The sequence below is a fragment of the Cryptomeria japonica genome, chromosome 10 (assembly GCF_030272615.1).
Source record: "Cryptomeria japonica chromosome 10, Sugi_1.0, whole genome shotgun sequence".
In the NCBI taxonomy this organism is placed as follows: domain Eukaryota; kingdom Viridiplantae; phylum Streptophyta; class Pinopsida; order Cupressales; family Cupressaceae; genus Cryptomeria; species Cryptomeria japonica.
In genome coordinates this window covers 256592628-256615997 of record NC_081414.1, presented here as the reverse complement: position 1 = coordinate 256615997, position 23370 = coordinate 256592628, and positions in this window count along the sequence as shown.

The window sequence follows — 23370 nt, the reverse complement described above, 5'->3', positions numbered from 1 at the left end:
ACTTATATGCTTATTGTGTGAGATCAATTATTATTATTTTTATTTGATGAATGTTTGAGTAGGGTAACTAGATACCCTTGGTGGGTGGCTCACTATAGGTTTCCAGGACCCAAAGTGGTTGCTAGGAGATCCTATGAGTGGGTTTAATTCAAGTGATAACCTTTTTAAAAATGAACTTGGGTTGGGTTGGGCTACAACACACTAATACAAGATAAATGATTATTTTAGTCCATATAGGCCTATTGGAGTACCGCGACCATTGTTACAGACTGGGTGGATCCTTTTGAGAGGGGACCACGGTACATGGTAGGCAGGGTGGATCCCGACATTAAGGCTATATGATGACACCCACCTAGTAGGTGTTCTGGTTCTCTCTCTCTGTTGTGATGTTATTTGATATTGTTATGTGATATGTGGTTCTTGTTTATTGTTTTGGGGAAACATGTCTCATGGCCTTAGTATTGCCCTAGTACTTGCGTGGACCTTGGTTTTATCTCCTAGCACGAGGGAGTGGACCTTTGTGGTTCCACGTGGTTGGGTGGTAAATATTTTTCGAGGTGTATTCGTGATCTCTTTTGATGATGCTTCTTTATCCTTGATTGAAGATGTTGAAGACCTTTGTTTTGAGCTAGTACATTCAAATATTGTAAAGATTATTTGTAAGCCATGAATGTCCTCATAATAAACATGTAATTTTATGAAAAGCATTATAAAAGGAGGGTAGTTTATAGGAACTGTGATAAGGGATGACTACTTTGTATTTGAAACAATGTTTTTAAAAGTTATGTTACCCTTCCTAACCTATCCCTTTATGATCTTATTGTGTTGTTAAGAAAATTGAGTAGAAGGCATTAATAGAAATTGCAATTGCATTATTATATATGTTGTTATCAAATGAAAAGTATTAATTGTATGGATGTTGTAAATAATAATCAAGGGGAAAATGATGCAAAGGATAGTTATTCATTCTATAGTGGGAATGGGATTGTTATGTACTTTTACTTTGGTCTCAAATGAAATGATAAAAGCTTTGTAGTGTATTCAATAGATAGTAAAGTTAATGTGTTGTGAAATATTATATCATGCTCATAATTAAGAAGATCATTGTATGTTTATTTTATGCACATTATGTTATGTGTTAAGTTGTTATATCTTTCAATTATGTTGATGAACATTAAAGGGAACCTGTAAGGGCATTAAGTATGTTTACTTTCTAGAGGTGGTAGATGTATGTTATATTAAAAAACAAATTGTAACATATTTTGGAACTTTTGTTCTTGTCCTACTGGGTTCCCTGGCAGGGCATGACACTTTTCCTTCATCATCATGTAGAGCTAGGAGAGCGCCTAATGATACACTTGTTGCTGAGACATGGAGTAACAATGGTTTCCCTTTGGTTGGTGATATCAGTACTGGAGGACTTATAAGATATTCTTTTATTTGCAAAAAAGCTTCTTCACATTTTGTATCCCATTTGAATGGAATGTTTTTATATAGAAGATGGGTAAATGGAAGGCATCTATTGGCCAACTAAGAAACAAATCTCCTGATTGATTGCAACCTTCCTTGTAAAGATCGTAATTGACTTATGTTCCTAGGTGACTCCATCTCCATGATAGCTTTGACTTTTTCAGTATCTACTTCAATGCCACGAGCTGATATAATGTACCTCAGGAGCTTTCTAGAGATTACCTCAAATGCACATTTCTTTGGATTTAATCTCAATTGATATCTTTCCAGCCTGTCAAAAATCTTGCTTAAAATGTTCAAATGTTCTTTTCTTGTGTGAGATTTTGCAAGTATGTCATCAACATAATCTTCCATAAATGTATGCATCATATCATGGAAAATTGTCGTCATAGCCCTTTGATAAGTCACTCCTGCATTTTTAAGCCCAAATGGCATAACATTCCAGCAATATGTTCCCCATGCACATGTGAAAGTTGTCTTCTCTTGATCTTCAGGTGCAATTCTTATTTGACTATATCCTGAGAAGCCATCCATTAATGAAAACATCTCATGTCCTGCTGATAAGTCCACTATGATATCAATGTTTGGTAGCGGGAAATCATCTTTTGGACATGCTTTATTCAGATCTCTAAAATCTGTACAAACTCTTATGCTCTTGTCTTGCTTTGATACTGGTACAATACTTGAAACCCATTCTGGATAAGCAATTGGTCTTATGAAACCCACTTCTAATAGTTTCTTCAGCTCGGTTTTACAAGAAGAGCAATGTGCGGATGCATCTTTCTTAGCTTATGCTTAACAAGTTTTGCTTTTAAATCCATATTAAGATGATGCATGATAAGATCAGGATTAAGTCTTGGCATATCGGCATAAGACCAAGAAAAATTTATTTGTCTTTGCTTAAAGAATTCCATGTATTCTTTCCTCTCTTTTTCTGATAACGAGGCAACAAAATGAAGTATTTTAGGATCCTTTGATTTATCAATCTTTACTGCTTCTATTGGTTCTATCAGGATAGCAGACCTCTCTTGAAAATATGCAGGAAGAATGTCAAACTTTCCATTTTCTGGTGCCTCAAAGAGGTTTCCACCATCAGATACGTCCTTTGTTTTCCCTTTTGATTGATCTAGTGTTGCCATGAAATGGTTTTCAACAATAGGTTTCTTTCCTTCTTTTATTTCGCTTTTGCGACTAGAAAGTTTGGCATTCTCCTGACTATGAGAAACATTATTGATTCTGCAATGGAAGATATCTTAGGTGGGATGGGTTCAACAACGTTAATGTTCATGGCTAAGTCATGATCATTGGAAAAGACATTCAGTTCAGGGTTGTCTAAATTATCCCAATAAATTAGTTCGGGATGAAGAAGGGGTAAATCATAATCACTGTCATCATTAGGTGTTTTAATATTCATGACATAATGATCATAACTTGGCATAGAATAGGTAGTGTCATAGATTAAATGTTTTTGAGAATTGTCTGTCTCAAGCGTTTCCAAATTAGTTCTAACAAAATCAATGTTAGCATTTTGTAGTTCACACTCAAGTGGTTCTTCAATTGACATTTGTCCCTTAAATGAATGAATTATATCAACACACACGTCTTTAATACTGCAAGTTCTTTCTTGATTGACCTCATTTGCATTTTGGAGTTGATATACCTGTGTACATGATAAAGAGAATTCTTTTGCTAGATTTTGTCTCCTTTCAAATTCAACTTCTTCTGGACTAATAGTCAATCCAACTTGACTATCTCTTTTCTTCTATGGTTCTGCCATATCTGGATACAGCTTGTTCCTCTTGTGATGAAATTCTTGTATTTCTAGGTGCTTGATCTATCTTTGTTTGTGCTTCTTGTGGCATTACTTCTTTGTCTTTGTCATTCCCTTTTATTTTTGCATACACCTCTTTTCTCTAAATTCTAAGTTTTTCTTGCCTTCTTTCTAACTCCATCTTTTGTTTTGCAATAGACAAGTCTTCTTTTGTGATAGCTTCTTGGTCTTCATTATGTTCTTTGCTTGATGTAGTAGATAAGACATCTGGACCCCATTCATACTCATTTGAATCTGTCTTTGAATCCTGATCTAGGATTACTCCACTATACCATACGGGAATGTCGTATGGTGCAAAAAGTTCTCTGATTTCTGTCATCTCTATTTTTACTGCTTCTGGAATATCTTACTTAGATTTTGCCTTTGTTTGTATTTTCAGAACTTGTTGACAAGATTTTTCTTCACCTTTGATGATAATCTCCTCTTTTTTCTTTTCATGTTCTTCTTGTTTCTTTTGTTTATTGGTTACTGTTTCAACCGCTTGATGTAGCTTTTCTTGCCAATTTTCTTCTTTAGAAACTGATTTCTTTCTCCATTTTTGTTGTTGATGATTATGTTATTTTTTATTAGACTTTAGATATCCCAGCCCAGATTTATCTTCTATGGATTGTGAGTGCGGACAAATAGGTTCTAAAATACCTTGATGTTGCTTACCAATTGGTCATTTCCCTCCATATCCCATCTTTTGCATGATTTCATATCCTTTGCCATATTGTTTTATGGGAATATTGACTTCTGCTGCTGTTGCTATAGTTTTGTCTTCATCCTTGTATAAACAACCAAGAATGTCTTTGTCTTCATTTTCCTCTGCAAGAGTTCCATCACTAACAAATGTTCCTTCAAACATATGTTTTGATCTTTCTGATGTCTTTGATTGAATATCTGTAGGCTTACCATATGACTTAGGGGAAAGTGGAAAATTATGCAAAGAATATTTTCCCATTCCTTCATCATTTAAATTGAGCTTTTCTTTAAAAGTTTCCTATAACTTTTCTTGAATTTCTTTGGTAGGATATACTGATTCTCTGTTATGCGAAATTCTCGTATCTTGTTCAGGTTTCAAATTATTGCAATATTGACTGGAATCTGCAATTATAGTGATCTCTTTTCCTTCATGAGGAAAGTTCACACATTGATGATACGTAGAAGGAACTGCTTGCATCTTGTGAATCCATGGTCTTCCTAGAAGAATGTTGTAAGAGAGGTTCAAATCTAAAACTTGACACAATGTATCCTTTTCCACAGGTCCTATCCTTATTGGTAGCACAACAGTTTCTTTAGAAGAACATTCTACTTCATCATAAGCCTTGATGGTTATTTTCTTTTTCAGGTCTACTGCATTCTCTAAATATCCCAAAGCTTTTATCAAACTTAATGCACAAATGTTTAAGCTAGCTCCTCCATCTATGAGCACACGTTTGACATGAGTTTTATTTATGGAGACTTCAACATGTAAAGGAGCATTGTGAGGATGTTGTAAGGATGCGTCATCATTTTTAGAAAATGATAAGCAATGAGGAGCTATAAGGTGTCCTACCATGTTTTGGAACCGATCTACATCCGAATCTTTTGAAATTGTTGTTTCCACTAAAGCTTTCTCCAAAAAAAATTTATGCATAGGTGAAACCTTGAGAAGTTCCAAAATTGATATTTGAGCGGGTATTCGTTGTAATTGCTCTACTAAATTGTATTGTTGTGGATTGGGTGTTGGGTCTTTTTCTATACCTCGAAAGGTAACCTTTGCTTTGCTTCTCATGATAACATTGATTGGTTCTAAAGATGGATTTTCATTAACAATGATCACATTTACCACATCATCGTATGTATAAGTGTAATTCACTTTGGCTTTTCCTTTGTCATCTTTTAATTGGGATGATTCACCTTTGTCATAATTCAGAAGTGGAGTTTTGAAAGCTAAGTGTGATTCATTTGTCTTATGGCTATCCACTGTGATGGTTCCATTATCAATTAGATCTTGGATAAGGTGTTTCAATCTTTGACAATCATTTGTTAAGTGTCCTTTATTCCGATGATAATTGCAAAAATGATTGTCATTCCACCAATTGGGCTTGACTGGTGGTTCATAACTTCTTGCTTCTGGTAAAACAATCAATTTGTTAGCAAGCAAAGTTTTTAGAGTTGATTCCAAAGATTCTCCATTATTTGTAAATTTTCTTCGAGGATTGGAGAAAAAGGACTTGGCTTTATTGTTTTTTGGATTGTTATTTCTTGGGCTTTGGCTTGATAGATTAAAAATTGGTTGTTGTTGTTGTTGTTTTGTAGTACTATTGTCGTCATTCCCTTCATTGCTAACATTCCTATTCTTTGACCAGAACTTGGGTTTGCCATTGTTGTTGTTGTTGTTGTCGTTGTTGTTGTATGAATTATTGTAAAGTTTTAGCTCTCCTTTCTTTACCATTGCATTCTCTATTTTCAGACCATTCTCGATCATTTTGGCAAAAGAGGGAGGACATTGCATCCTTAGTCGATAACTCATTTCACTGATAAGATTATGAATGAATATGTCCATTTTTTATTGATCAGGTACATCTCGGGGATACCTATTAAATGTACGTTTTCATCATTGTAAGAAAATCATAAAGGATTCACTATTCTTTTGTTTAACATTGCAAAGATCCAGCATTGTTATTTCATTCCTTATATTATAGGAGTATTGTGAAATAAACCTATTCACAAGTTCTTCAAAGGATTTGATTCCGGATGGTAATCTTGAAAACCACTCCACTGATTGTCCATTTAAACTCCTAGGAAAAAGACGCATAAGGTAAGTTTCATCATGAGAAAATTCCATGCTCATAGTACAAAACTCCCTAATGTGATCTTGAGGATCAGATTTTCCATCGTATTTGTCATATTTAGGAATTTCGCAATGTTGCAGAAATGGTATCATATTCATTTTTTTATCAAAAGGATATGGGCATATATCTTCTAATGAATATTTCTTGGAGCTTGTCCCATTTTGCTTGTCTTGTATATGTTGTTGTAGAGTTTTTTTTTGTTGAGTAAGGTTTGACAATGGATTATCCACATAGTTTCTCCTTGTTTCTTCATGAGTTCTCTTATCACTACGCTCTTTTCTTTTGTCATCCCTCTATTTTCTTGTTTCTTCATAGCTTTCTTTGATCACATCTTCGTTATTTGGCTCATCTGTGTTTTGGGTGTTACTTTCCTCCACATCTTGTTTCAAGCTTTCTATGTTAAAGTCTTGTGATAGTTTAACTCCAGATTTTGCCAACATCAAGAGATATTTTTCTTTTTGTTTTGCCAACATTTTTTCCATTAGCCTATCAAATTTAAAATCTTACTCAAGGTCTCTAATGGTGCTATTGACTGCTTCTTCATCAACAACAGTAAATCCAAAAGTTTGGAATACAGGATTATCTTCTTCCTCCATTTGTTGTTGTTTTCTAAGTTGTTCATGTTGGGCTCTAGTCCAAACTGGCATGCAATTATTTCAAAGTTGTTGAAAGTTCCAAAGGATAAAGTCAATAGGTGATTATTGGTTTAGGAAGATATGCCTTGTTGATCTTACCACTATTGTTTGTTCGTTGGGATAAAGCATCTCTTTGTTGAAAAGCACGTGCTTGTAAAATTTCACCGTCAAATTCTGTACCGCAGCCACGTAAGTAGTGACGAAAATGGTGTAGGAATGTCCTATGTTTTAATAAGATCTTACGATTGATATACAAGAATCTTATTCTTTTCTGAGTAGCTTTATAACTGGGTTTTCTTTTCTTAGGGTGATACTTAAAAGTCATATAGACATTTGGCAATTCACAAGTTTGTTTGATTCCAATGTTGATGTAATTCTGGTTTTGATATAACCTAGGTTCAAAATAGGAAAGATATATCCAAGATTGGGAACCTAGTATAGATTGATCAAGCTTCATGATAGAGGATTTGATTATCCTAATTAGAAACTTGACAAGGATGTTGATTTTTGCACTTAAGATGTTTGAATCAATAGCTTGTTGAATGATGATGTTTATAGAACTTTTTGGGAATAACCTGTAGGATTAGTGACCTACTTGTTTGAGCTAGTTTGAAAAATACGTGATGGTTTAGAGACAAACCTACTTTGAGAATTATTTTGATACTAATGTTTTGACACTCTGGTTTTGATATGGTGTTTCAAGTATTAGAAAGCTTTTGTATTACTCTTTTTGATCAAACTTTTTCAGCAATTTGTTGGATTTTTGCTCACTTGTAGATGATAATTTTCTTCAATTTTTTTGACCATTTGGAACATGTTACAGACATAGAAGACACAGTGTCTAATAAATAAAATGCACAAGCAAGTACAATTCCTATGGCAGGCTGAGACATTAATTGTTGAATCTCATGTGGGGTTTCCCCCGAGGCTACACTATTCAAAGTGGATATTTAGATGCTTGACCCCACTGGCTCCACTCTCGGCACTCACTTCTTCAGGGAAGTCAAGCACCAGTTTCCATGAAAACTCCCCATGGCAAACTTTATATCTCTACTAGGAACCGTATGTATGTGAGCCACTTCAAAGGTCCGACCTCCTACGCCAACAACTAGAAGGATTTTGGCAACTAGTATAAGTGGTTTTTAGTAAAGGTTTTCGATCATGTGGCCATACATGCGGCACTTTCAGCTCTATAAATACAGAAGGTTCCCAGCCTATAGAGGTTACGGTCCATAGGGTTTATGGGGAAACATAGTGTCGGTATGAACTTATCAGCACATTTTGTTTGGGATTTCGTCACAAACACGATTTATTTATAGTGGATTAGAAGGACTCGGTATCAGCCCGTTTCCACTTTAGGTCATTCCCCTCTCACTGGCCCCCTCAAGGCAGCTCGGAAAGGCAGGCCCTCTAAAGGATTTAATTGCTTGAAAAGTAAAGAAAGCATACAAGAGTGGGTTTGGCTTTTTGGTCACCCAATTAAGGGGAGAGCATATACCTACCACTTTCGAGACACAGAGTACAAGTGTTCTTTTTAACCTTTTCAAAGCAATTATTGGCTAAGTCCTATTTGGAGATGTTGCTCCAACAAACATGGTGTTTATTCTAGCCCTCTTAAAAGTCTATGTGAAACTATTTTAGAGAAAATATTAAAAATGCAAGTTGTGTGTTGTCAATTCATCCTCTTAGTTAAACTAGATGAACAAGATATGATATGTTACTTCCCAAAACAAGACTTTTAATTAACCAGATGATGAAATGCATAAAATTTGCCTTAAATACCATCCTGCACATGCATGTTAGTAATCTGTAAAATCTGATTTCTTGGACATTCGGACCTGCAAGAAATTTTTGTCAGTTTGTAAACAGAAGCGCTAATGTAACACATGCGCTATCTTTTTGCTCAAAAGCGCTAACCTGTAGGTCAAAAGTACTAACCTATACTGCAAAAGAACTGCTTTGTGGATACAAAAGTGTGATTTCTTTGACAAATGTGCTAACCTAGGACACAAATGTGTGAACCCGTAATGCAAATGCGCAAACTTTAAAATAAAAGCGCTAACCTAAAATGTTCATGCGCTAACCTAGAAGGCAAATGCACTAACCTACGGAACAAAAGTGTTGTCAGGATTCACACATGCATGAATCTGCATTACAAATGCATTAATTTAACTTTTTGCAAGATTTTTAAAGGTATATGTGAGGTCCATGGGCCCCACAGTGGGCACCAAAATGTGTCGACTTGAATTTCATCCTCAGAATACTACCTGTAATAAGTTAGTTTCACAAAATACAAATGGAAATGCTACAGGAAATCCAAACTCAACCAATGAAACTACATGAAGTACATATGAAATAAAATACTAATATTACCTTCATGGCTTATGTCTCATTGTGTCCTAACTCCACTGTTCTTAGTTGCAAATGGTGTGCTCTCAGACAATGCACTGATGGCTTCCAAGATGGCATATGAAGAATGGATTGATAACTTGTAGTTAACTGATACTATGATATGCAATACTACATGATTATGCTAAAATGATAATTGCTATATGATATTTGTTATTTGTTATTTGTTATTTGCTATTTGCTATTTGCTATTTTCTATTTGCTTCAAAAACCCGCGGATGCATATGATTGATTTGAAGACTAACTCTCTCTCAACTAAAGCTCTTGATTTTATAGACCTTGAGAGGATGAGATGATGTGGCTTAGATCAACGATCATGATCAGATCTGTAGATTTGAATGGTTGTGAGCAAAGGTGAAGGTTGAGAGAAAGGGGGAAGGAGAAGACAAGTGTCACTCATCTCACCTTGACTAGGTTGCTGACTGAGAGAATCTAGGGATGGTTGGAGGAAATTTAGGCATGATAGGACAAGTGGACTCAAGTCCTTCCTAAGACGTAGGGGGTGTTGGAGAGAATATAGGAAATGGTTATGAAATATGTGTACGTACACAATTTCATTAAATTTTGGTAGTTGGAGATAAATAATAAATTAATATTTAAGAAATATTAATTTCCTTAGCCACATGTTTGATGAGTTGGCAAAGTGAAGATGAAGTGGAGATGGAAGGTGAGTTGGATAAGAAAGATTAAATAATTTAAGAAATTATTTAATATTTGAAACTATAGGATACGAGAATAACTATTAAATATTAGATATTTAATTGTTTGGAGGAGATAATTAAATATTAGATATTTAATTATTTAGAGGAATAGGATAGATGAATTAATTAATAAAATATTAATTAATAGAAAGACACGAAAATGAATTAAATTAATTAATCTTTTCAAACTAACTATTTAATAGAAGAATAATCATTAAATAAATATAAATATTTAATTGCTCATAGTCATTTTTATGTGTATACACATAGAAATATAGTATAAACACGTACATATACATATATAGTTTATTTATATACATATATGTAGATTCATATACACACACACACATATATGTATATATAGTTTCATATAGATATTGTAGACACATAAATGTGTCTATTAATTATGAATATTAAATATTTATTTAATGACTAAAAATTCCTCTATTAATTAAATTGACATTTAATTAATTCATCTTAGCCTATTCTACTATTCTAGTTAATCAATTTATTTAATTACTAACTATAGGCCAAGTTATTAAATAAATCTAATTTATTTAATTCACCCCCCGGCCCCCCTTCTTCCTATTTAAATAAATTTAACATTTATTCAAAAATCAAATCCCCGAATCAAATTCTCTTTTTAAATAAATCAATATTTATTTAAAAATAACTCATCCACTTGCATTCTCCTACAAATGCTAGTTGCACATTTAAATAGATTTTTATCTAAATAAAATCATATTTACCCACACCCACCTCTTTCTAGATTCTTCTAGTTTTCTCTAAACCCCTTCTAGACTCTTCTAACCCCTTCTAAGTTAACCTAATCTCTCTTCTAATCATTTGTGCAATCCTAATCCAAGATTGACCCTCAACCCATCATCTCACCCATTTAAGACTCTTACAGAGTCATAAATGCTTTCCTTCTCCAACACTCCAACCCACATGGGTCTTGACCCTTTGGTCAAGGCTTAACCATGGGTAAACTTTGCACAGGAGTTTACTCATTAGATAATAACCTTACCCTTGGACAAAAGCTTTATCCAATAACCCAACTCACGTGAGGTTACCCTCATGTCTTCTCAGACATTAAATGCTCTTTCCCTCTCCTCTCAAGCCATCTCATAGTGACACTTGCCATCATGGGATTGGGTTGAAAGCTATTACATGGAAAAGAATCATTCAATCTTAACCCTTCACAAGTCCTTTCAATCTTGACCATCCAATCCTCTATTTTTCCTATTAATAGAGCCTCATTCTTCAAGCAAAGGAGGAAGCATTAGAGCATTGTTACTATATTGATATTAGCATAGACATTTAGAGCTTTCTCATAGCATCATATTTTACATTTGCATAGCATCTTGTTTAAGTATTTTCCAACCATCTTGAATCTCCATATGACATCCATGGCTTGTGCTAAAATCTGAGAGCTTCATTCATTTGGGACTTGGAGAGGGGAGAAACAAAGGAGGAACAATCATCACAACATCATGGAGGCATCTTAGGAAGAACTAATCTTTCTTTCTTTCTTTGTGTGTGTTTTCTTCATTTTTCTTTTAAATCTCCTTGGAATATATGTTTCGAAATGGTTTTTGTTCATCTTGTCTTGGTTTTTGGTTGGAACTAACCTACTAATGGTGGACCTTGTTTGTGCCTTTTCTATCAGCATCATTTGGTGAAACCGTCATGAATCCAACACTAAAAAATTAAAATTTTGCCTAGCTTTGTGAAAATTTGCAGGTTTTTGCGCATAGGTAGTGTTTTAGTGCCTCCGTTGCTCGAAATAGTGTGTTTGTTGTGCTTTTTAATGCTTTTGTTGTGCAGTTTAGCGTCCTGTCAGTTTGTAGATTTAGAAATAGTGCTTTTGTTTCGTTTTCTAGTGCTTTTAACATAGTTTAGCGCTTTTGTAGCCTTTTGTAACACTTTTAGTTTAAATTAGCGCATTTGATCTTTGTTAGTGCTTTTGTAACCTGCACTAGTTTAGCGCTTTTGTCACGGACATAAGAATAAATTTTGTATCCTCAAGAAAAAAATTAGGCTTGTGAGCCCACCACATGCACTAACTTTTTTGCATGTTTTAGTTGTAGATTTTCTAACTTTTTGTGCAGGTCTTGGAAGGAGTTAGTTAGAAACATTTTGTTTTCTTTGGTTTAGAAACAATCTTTTTTTTTACCTTTTTACAAAGGGGTTAAAAATGAACTTCATTTTACTTTAGTGCACTTAAAACAAATCACATCTTCATTTTGGTGCATAAAACAAACCTAAACTTTCTTGATTTTCAACAAAGGGGTTAAAAATGAACTTCATTTTACTTTGGTGCACTTAAAACAAACCACATCTTCATTTTTGGTGGATAAAATGAACCTAATATTTCTTGTTTTTCAACAAAAAGATTAAAATGAACTTCATTTTACTTTGGTGCACTTAAAACAAATCACATCTTCATTTTGGTGCATAAAAGGAACCTAATCTTTCTTGTTTTTCAACAAAAGGATTAAAATGAACTTCATTTTACTTTGGTGCACTTAAAAACAAGCCATATTTTCATTTTGGTGCATAAAAATGAACCTCACACTTATTGTTTTTGTTTCCAAGGCAACACGATTTCATTTTTTTTTACCAGGTTTTATTTCCAAGTCTACTTTTTAAAGGTCAAAATCATTGCAATATTTGGTTAAAAAGAACAAACAAACTCATTTTGCTAGGTGGGACTAAAATGTACACCATGTTTGTTGGAGAAACATCTCCAAGTAGCAATTAGTTCACATGTGCAATTGAAAGGATAAAAAGAACAACTGTTTATTGTGATTGACAGAGATAGGCATATGCTCTCCCCTTCATTGGGTGATCAAAAAGCCAAACTCGCCATTTTATTTTCTTTCTTTCATTTTCACAATTAGGATAAAACTTTTAGTAGGTCTGCCCTCCAGAGAAGCCCATAAGGTCGGTGAGAGGGGAACGACCTAAGTGGGGAATGACTTTTAGCCAAGTTTACCAACCCACTATAATCAAATGTGGAGGCTGATGAAAATCCCCTCCAATGATAGTGTGCATTGATAGCCTTCCCCCAGTATCCTTGAGATACGAAAAAGCCTTTGTTTAAAAGGTTGGGAAGCCTCTTAAGGGAGTTTATCTTTCATTGCACCGAACATAACCTTTGTAATATCATAGTGCAAGGGTGGGGAAGAATCTGCCCCCAAGACACTCACCATATATCTCTGAAGAAAACAATCCAATTGAGGACAAATTCTTTTTGGTTCAAATTTTGGACAAAGGCAAAAAAATGGGCGCACCTTAGGGTGTGACAGGGTTGTTTGAGCTGATGGAGTATCAAGTGTGGGCTATTGATATTAGGAATTACCTTTTTGACCATAGTAGAGTTTATTTGATTTGTCTTTTGTTTGTTCAAAACCAATGAAAAGAAAAGAGGATTTTAAAATATCCTTGAGCGGATTTGAAAAGATCCTAAACATACTTCAACAGTTATCAAGAGAAAATAAGCATTTCTATGTTCTTGTGTTCTTGTCGTGTCTTCTTGTCAAAGAAATTATGCACCATTTAAAACAAGTTACATCCCAAAAACAAAATTCTTGAAAAATTCATCAATGCTTCGTGTTTGGAAATCTCTCAAATACACCAAGAAATCAATTTATCGACGAACCAAAAAGAAGCAAAGTGAGAAGAAAACCCAAAAGAAAAGAAATTTCTTGTACAAAAACCGTAAGCTTTTTCTAAAGCATCGCACCTTCATCCATCGCTATCATGATTTTAGTTACAATTTTACCAACGATTTTGAACTAGAACCCCTCGCATCACAAGCTTTCTTTCAAAGAAAAACTTTATCATATACACACAATCATGATCAATGCATTCCTCCATCATACATTCCACAACCCGTAATCACCTATTAGAGATTCCAATGTTACACCTCTTCCATATTTTATCCTCTTAAGACATTCTCTAAATCTTCCATCTTTCATAAAGTCTTCTATATTTCATCTTCTCAAATTTACCCATCTTTCATAAAGTCATTTCCTCTTCCTTCATCAAATTCAAATCATTTCAAAAACATATTTCATTTCCACCTCACATCTACTTCATTATCTTCTCACAAAACAAATTCAAACATCATCCCCAATTCATCTTCATCATTCCAATTCATTCATAAAATTCATAATCCCCTAGTAGAAATTCCAAGATTTCCACATTCATTTCAAACCTCACTCACAAAACATCAAAAATACTTTCAACTCTCACCACAAAGAGATTTTTTCCTTTCACAACAACGCATACCTTCTAGTGTGTCTCTACATCTAGGATCAATCATCCTAAGAGGCATTAGTAAGCATCTAGATAGGTTAAAACTAGCTTTTGAGTGCATCCTCTCAAAACTAGGTAGCTTATGTTTTTAAAGTCTTTCTTCACCTCATCTCACAATTATTGGACACTAGGCAAGTAATCTCAAAAAGAACTTTGTTGATATCCAACCTTTTGTAAATGAGGTCACTCATCTATAAAAACTTCATCATCCACTCTTGGAATCATAAGAAAGGAATCAAACGCCCACTTTTTCACTTTCACAAATGCACACTTCAAACATGGCCAGAACGAGGTCTTAGAGTCAGAGGCAAAATGAAATATGGGAAGAAGAGGAAGAGGATACCTAGACACCCATATGTTGGAATCCAATAACACTGAGAAGGGGGGGTGAATCAGTGTTATACCAGAATTATCAATTTTAACCTTATTAAAACATGCATACATCAACCGGTGTACCGGTACATAAAGAATTGAAAGAAGTAAAGAAACCAATAAGCCAATCACATAAATGAGAACCATAACACACAAAATTATACATGGAAAACCTCAAAGAGAAAAAACCACGGTGGGATTTATGACCCACAATATCAATTCACTGGCCATATGAAGAAATATTACAAAATATAAGGCGCCTACAGTTGCAAGAAGGCTTACAGCCTAGAGCACACTGCTCAATCACAAAAGGAGCCTCACTAACTACATATAAATCTAGACTACAATCTGGAGAAATGAGTGAACTACTAAGATAGCATCTTTCTATGCCAGAATATAGTTTCGGTTAAGCTCTGTCTGTTCTGGTTTGAAACCCTAAACCCTTTTACTGGAATATCCCTTACATAAATATCCTCACATACATGATCTCTCTGATATATTTTGCATCTCCTTCATTATTTCTTTATTAATACATATTCGCATCATATCACATCCATTAAAATGATCTAACCATCTAACCTACATACCCTATACAATTTATCATGCCTTATGTCGGCTTACAAAGATAATTACAATATCAATATACATACATGAATATCAAAAATAATTATTGATTCCAGATCCAAGAGATGTCGACCTCTAATACCTAAACCATGTTGGCCTACATTACCAATAACTTGAGAATTCCTTCCATCCTGCTGGTGTCGGCGTAGTGTCTGTGAAGTGCCTGCCGGTAAAGTGCCTGTCGGTACACAACTGAACCAAAACATGAAGTCGGAACAAGGTATCATGTTGCCATCAATGACAACATAGTGAAACCAACCAATTGAGTTTCAATTGCCAACAATTTCCCCTTTTGGCATTGATGGATACACTCATGTGAAAAATGATCATGGTTTCATCTGTCGATTTCATCCTACCTGCTCCCCCTGAGATGAATATTCATCAATACAAAATACAAAATACTCCCCCTAATGTATACAACTCCCTCTTTTATTTTTCACACCTATATCACTCCCCCTTTGACATCAATTCCATCAAAATTTCCAAAAAGAATACCAAAAATCCAAAACCGGGATGAAGAATGAAAAGACTGTACAATGAATGTCCCAAAAATGTCTTACCGGAGATTAATATATTTGAAAATATCTGGGTATGCCTTCTCCAAAATCTCAAGATAAGTATCCCAACCAGATTTGAAAGTGCCGAAAATAGATACTAGTCCATTTAGTATATGGGAAAATGACTCTTTCTCACTTAACTCCATCGGTGTGGGCTTACCAACCATATCCATACACTCCTTCTTATGTACACTGAGTGAATCCAACTGGGGACTCACCAAACCTCTCAGACTTCTTGCCCTTCTTATGATTTTATCTTTTTCTTTCTCAAGAACATAAATTTGGGCTTCCAAAACCAAAATTCGACCATCAATGGATGTAGTCAATGAATTCAATCCATCAAAAGAATTAGCTATACTTGCAATTTTCTCCTGGAATTCCTTAATCTTCTTATCCAAATTAAATTTAAGAGAATCTATGCTACAACATACTCTGTAAATATTTGTACACTGCTTCAAAGAATTATCTATCAATTTTAACTTCTCATCAATTTCCTTTCTCTCAGACTCAATCATCTGATCAAATGTAGCTCTTTTAGCCTGTGTGAACCTCTCCAGTGCTTATCGGTTTGAAATATGTTGCAAGGATTGAAAATCCTTTGAAATATGCTCTGTAATTGTCTTAAGCTTGCTAGATGGGCTCACTTCTCTATCAAACTTGCAATCCAGGACTACTCTATGCAAAACAATGATAAACTGATCAATAATCCCTTTATCCATAGATCCCTCCTTCATTAATTTATGTGTAGCCATCATCATGAGTTCAGTAGAACTCATCTCGGTTATGTTTTTCTTGACAACCTATGAGGTGTCAATTGACAATAATGATGGACTCCCTATTGGTTCCCGGTTAGATTCTCCTTTCTTCTCCTCTGATGATTTATCCTTTATAGTTTCCTCACTTGCAGTGGTGGCTTCGCTACTTGGTGCAGTCTATTGGTATTTTGATGATGTTTAGTTGTGATTGTCATTGATGGACACACACTTATTTGATGTATGAGTTATTCTCAACCGGTAGTTGTTCCAATCGGTATTGTATGTCATTAAATGTGTAGTCTTTCTTTGTTGAAGACTATCGGTGTTGTGCAGAAGATGCTTACCGGTCACAGCATGATCGAAGACACCAAGCGATATGAAGATCTCAAGCAGAACAAAGACCCTGAGCGGTAGTTAATATTTTGATCGGAACATTGTGTTTCAATTTTTCAGTCTTCATTTGTCAACCGGTAATTGATATATTGTATTAAACAGGTATAATTGTAATGTGTGATGAGTTATCATCCACCGACACTTTGGCGGTGTTTCTGTGTCGTGTTACCAAATGTATCTAGATGCACTATACCTAAGAAATTGTAGTCTAACCTTATTGGTCCGACATGAAATTGGGTTCCTATACGAGGACATCATGTCTAGGGTTTTAAACAAGTTGTTGTGTGTGAACATTGAAAAGAAGATTAGGTCTGTGTGAGAAAAGGTCTCTCACAACAAAGATAGAGAGTGCAAAATATAGAAGACTGAAGTAATGCTGGAATGCATTAACAGGGAGCTCTCAAGGATCTAATCAAACATTTTGTGCTACTATCTACATCATTCACTTGTTGATTACTAATATCTTTGACAAGTCTGAAACACTTAACCAGGTAGGCCCGACCAAGCCTATTGTAAATCCTCTAACAAGGTGGTTCACAGTTGTGGATCCAAAATCCTCTAATAGGGTAGTCTTTAGCAGGACTTATCTCCTAACAAAGATCTTGATTCCTAACAGGATCTGTTCTGGGGAAGAACGTTGTAAGGCCTTAACCAGTCTGACCTTAACCGGTCTGGTTACTATTCTGCAGATAGTTGACTTGTGAGTTTTACTCGTCGTGGTTTTTCCCATTTGGGTTTCCACTTCAAAACATCTTGTGTTATGGTGATTGTGCTTCTATGGGTGAATGCTTTATTTGCTATTTGTCTTGTTTATGTTTTAACCGGTTTATTGTTTAATCTACTACACTGGTCTGCAGTTAAACTGCTTAAGAGATTGTTTAAGTTTTTGGGTATGCTAATTCACCCCCCTCTTAGTATTCATCAATTGGTATCAAAGCCTACCTTTCTATAATTCTAACCACTTGGATGGAGATATGGGGGAATACAACATGAGGGAACTCACTCACTGTCTTACTAAGTCTGAGAGAGCTTATGATGAACTCAAAATCAAGTATAAAGCCTCTTTAGCCAAGAGAAGAGAACTTTTTGAGCAATTGATGGAATTTACTGAAAATGGCTCTTCTGATGAAGCAAACATGGAGGCCCAGTTGGAGAAGTGGAAAAACTGAATGAATCCAAAACTAACCTAAGGAGGGAGTTGGAAGGACTGACTATCAGGATGAGTCAGGAGCTAGAAAACAGAAGAAAAGCTGAAGATTTGGTAAAGGACAAGGAGCATGAGATCTCTAAGTTGAAACAAGAAATCGATACCATTACCGCCTATCTACAGGAGGGTAAAGAAGAGAAAGAAGAAATACAAGTTGAACTAAATATAGCTATTTCTCATAATGAAACCTTGATGGAGACCAATGTTGCTCTTTCCAAGGAACTTGCTAAGACAAAGGAGATACTTGCTAAATTCAACCGGAGTGCTGCTAAGTTGGAACAAAAGTTGGAATCGGTGAAGCCATCAAAGGATACCACTGGACTTGGTTTCTCTGGATACGAGGAAGGTGAGACATCTGGAACCAAGAGTGATGCACTAAAGAAGCAATCGGCACCTAAGAACAATAGCAAGAGTAAAGGTAAGCAAAATTTTAAACCCGTTTGCTTTAACTGTCTTAAAGAAGGACATACTGCCAATGTATGTAGGAGCAAGGCTTACAACAACTTTCCTTACTTTCAAAACAATGTGGCTAGATCTGATAGATTTAATGGTCACTGTTATGCATGCAACAAGTTTGGGCATAGAGATTTTGAGTGTAGGTCGGTTATGAACAACTCTGGAAGTTATCCACCAAGATCTAAAGGAGTTGTCCCAGAACCCAAACCAATACAGAACCTATGGCCATCGATCAAATGGTTATGGAGCGGCAACCAGTTGGAGAGAAAGCTATTTGATTTGTCGTGGTAGTGGTCACACTGCTACAACATGCAGAAGGAAGAATGGAAATATGAACATTGGACCATGGAGAACACCTGGAATGATATGCTATCATTGCAACAAACCGGGACACATTGCCAGAGCATGCAGACTAACAAAGAATCCATCAAGAGACATACTGATCAACCCAGAAGGGAAGATTGATGTTGAAACCGTTCAGGCAGACATGGATAAAACTTGGAAAAAGAAATCTGAAGAGAAGCCACAAGATGTACCAGTTTCCGCACCTAGTGTGGAAATCCCTGAACTAGCAAACTGAGTTTCAAAAATCTTAGGGGGAACATATCGGTAAAAAAATTCGAACCCCTGGAGTATATCGGTAAAGTACCTTTATCGATATTTGTTACCTGTCAACCAATAGAAGAAATGAAGCGGTAAAAGGTAAAATTAGGGTTTGAGCCCTAATGGTGATGCATTTATTATGGTAGGTGGGGGAATTTAAAAGTGACTTTTGTCATCATTTTTACTTACCTATTTTCAAAGAAGAATTTTTTCTAAGCTTGAGCAGCACAACCAGAGCGATTCATCTTGCATTCGAAAGAATTCAGAAAGAAATCTTGCACAAAACCTTGCAGCAACTTCGTGCTATTAGTGTGAAATTCAAAATGGTAATCAAGCATCTAGAGAAGTGTGTTTTGCTCGACATCGGCAAACCCTAAGTTCGGAGTGTGAAGGTATTTCTCATTGAAACATTATTATCATTGGGAATCTTCTTGATATGGCTTCTGCATCTAAAATCCCCTCTAGTTCTACTGAACCTGAGGATGCACTTGAGTTTCTTAAAAAGAAGATGAAATATAATTCCCTATCTCAAATTCCCACTGGAGTCATTGTTGAAGGCGATGTTTCAGGATATATTGATTGCAAACTAGAAGACCTAGGGTCCCTAGTGATTCACTCCCAGCCGAGTCTGTTATGTGGAGAATATAAGAAGATTAAACTTGAATACAGCATAGTAGAGAAGAAGAAATTATATAATGCAGTATACTTTCTCGAAGAATTTATAGAAGAACACATCAGATTATCCTTAGTAGGGTTCATGGTGATAAGATGTACCTTGAGCGAGCCCATGATATTACGCCGGAGGCAATTCATGTCATGATCGGTTTCTGCAATGTTGGGGAAGTCCCCGTTATTCAAAAGATCACCAAAACCAAAATGACAGAGCTCACCGGTTCTGTGAGTGACCAACGGGAAATGACTCTCAACACCATTAAAGATGATTTGGTGAAATATGCATGCATGGTAATCGAGTATAAAATATTCTATGCTAGTAGCATGAATTTCTTTCCTGCAGCTGCGGTGCATGCCGCTTATAGGATGATCAAGGAGAATGCAGAATGTGACTTGTGTACCTGCATGCAAAAACAACTCATAGATAACCTGAAATTGATCAAATTGGACAAAACTTTGAGGTTTAAATTTGGTCAACTGCTTGTCGATTTATTTTTCTACTTTCAAGGATATTTTCCTGGAGTCGGTGATGTTCAATGGTCAACTGACCTACCGGTTTCCAGACAAATAAAGGAGAGTCTGCAAGTAGTGGGAACTGTATGTCTAGAGACTCTAAACAAATATTTATGATGAGTTCAACCTAAAGATGAACCAGATAATGAGAATATCTGGTGATCTAGTTAAGAAATATGAAGATGACATCTGTTTTACAATCAAAACAGATCACTGCATAATGGAAGTGGTCAAACCCAGTGAAGATGTACTTGAGCCTATGTGGTATGAAGTGGTAAATGATATACTGACAGGGTATGCCTCTACCCTACTTGCTTCACCACTAGATCCCAAGAAGAAGAGGATCGGTACTTACTTAGAGAGGATCAAACCCATTGAGGTACCGAAGCAGAAAAAGAATAAAGCAGTACCATCAGCATCGGCACCGATTACATCTGCTGCCAGTCCTAAAGTGACCAAAAGGTCACCAACTAAAAAGAAACCAGAGGCTATTTTGGCAAAGGTATTCGAAAGGAAGAGGAAAACCAGGAATAACTCACCAGATTCAGAAGGCACTGAACTAGAGGTAGAAATGAAGAAGACAAGGCAATCAAGCAAGAATACGAAGTCAACCGGTAATGTACTAGCAACCTCTGCATCGGTAAATTTAGATATTTCCTCTTACAAACCTATGACACATTGTCAAAGGACCATAAAGAATATTAGAAGAAAAGTTCTTGATGATTTAAAAGAATATTTTTATGATTTCAATGATAGTGAAAAGGAGGATGTTGAACAAGAACTTATAAAATATTTATGTATTAATGATCGGTCACCTTCTGAAATTAAATCAGTTACTTCTAAATCTTTGTATGATTCTTTGGAAAACAAATGGCGCATTGCCATTGAAAAAGAGCAAGAAATCAAAGAGAAAGTTTTTCCTCAATATTTTCCAGATGCCTCTAACTCAGAATTGTTTGAAATTATTGATAAGTGTAAAGGCATTTTCTTCATGCGAAGAAGAAGACTCCAGCTACTCGGAGGCAAAACTTCTGAAGTGGAAAAAGACACCCATTTGTATGTTAAAGTTGTTGTCAAAATGCAACAAGCATCTGAAGCTAAACAACAGGCTAAGCAAGAGCCTGACCTATCCATAGCCAAACCAGATGAAGTCTTTGACAGTCTAGGTGAAATAAAAGCAAAACAAAATGACCCCATTGATGTTGATACACTGGATATTGAGGATATCACTCTAGACAAGGAAAAAGATGAAAAAGAGAGAATGGAGAAAGAAAAGGATGAGAAAGCAGAAAAAGACAAATAGGAAAAAGAGAAAGCAGAGAAAGAAAAGCAAGAGAAAGAGAAAGTGGAGAAAGCAAGAAAAGAAGAGAAGAGGAAGGAAGAAGAAAAGAAGAAGGAAGAAGAGAAGAAGAAGGAAGAAGAGGAGAAGAGGAAGGAAGAAGAGAAGGAGGAAGAAGAGAAGAAAAAAGAAGAGGAGAAAAAGAGGGAATAAGAGCAGAAGAAAGAAGAGGAGAAGAGAAGAGTGGAAGAGGAGAAAGTGAAGGCCACCAAGGTAGCCCAAGACAAAGAAGAAGAGGAGGAGAAAAGACAAGCGGAGATCAAGGCAAAGGAAGGAGGAAAGACTCCTAAGGCAACCGGAGATCAAGCCAAGCAGGTTGATTCCACCGTTCCCACCGATCTGACTCTTGCCTGTCTAACTCAATTGGTTGATGAGACTGAGCTACTACAGAGCATTCAACTAGCATAGGAGAGATTGGAAGAACTAAGGAAAAAGAAAGATCAGGATGTCATTCAGTTTGTTGTTGACACCCTTTCTAATCTAATCCCTGGTACTAACCTCCCCAGTACCAATTCCTTGTTGAACAAGCTCAAACTTCTTTGCATAGTAGTGGATGATCAGGTACAATGTTTGGAAGATGTTTCCCAGGCCATTGCAAAGAAAAACCATGAAAAGACACTCAAAGTTGCCTTACTAAAGCAATTGGATGAAGATAGGACATGACTACTTAAGCCAAAAGATGATATAAGTTCAACTATGAGTGAAGGTAACCTACTCTTGAGTAAAATCTGCCAACCTCACCTATTTTGTGAAGATGCTCTAAAACAGAAGACTCAACTCCAATCAGAGTTACAGAAATATATTAGCAACTTCAAACTACCCTATGATCTGTTCATAGTACATGGACAAACTATTCATACTCATAGCATCAGATTACAAAGTGACTCAGAGATCTGCAATCGGACTCAAGATCTATAGGATCTCTAGTTTCTCCTATTGCCAAAATTGCAGGTTCTTCAGAAGAGCTCCCTGAACTGGAGGCTATTACTTTGACACAGGCGATGAGAACCATCGATGCAATGGAATAATTATCCTTCCAGATGAAGACAGAGAGTGAAATTGCTGCCTCACTTCTTGAGTCATGGTCCTTAGACATGAAGAATTTTATGCAAAACTTTAAATCTATTTTTGAGAAGTTTTACTCCTTATTGTCATGAACATATACTTTGTTTTCATATTATACAAAAAAAAGGGGAATATTTTGCATTACTTTATCATTGTTGGCAAAGGGGGAGTATTGTATTAAAATTTTGGCGAGTATTAACATTTCATGCACATACTTGTAATTTTTGCAAAGGGAGTAGTGTATACGCTTAGGGGGAGTAATTTTGATTATGGCATCTGTTTTTATTTTGTAAGCACTTAGATGTCAAAATTTTCCTAAGTGTTGCCATCAATGTTAAAGGGGGAGATTGTTGGTATTTGATGATGTTTAGTTGTGATTGTCATTGATGGACACACACTTATTTGATGTATGAGTTATTCTCAACTGGTAGTTGTTCCAACCAGTATTGCATGTCATTAAATGTGTAGTCTTTGTTTGTTGAAGACTATCGGTGTTGTGCAGAATATGCTTACTAGTCACAACATGACCGAAGACCCCAAGCGATATGAAGATCTCAAGCGGAATGAAGATCCCGAGCGGTAGTTAATTTTTTGATCGGAACACTATGTTCCAATTTTCCAATCTT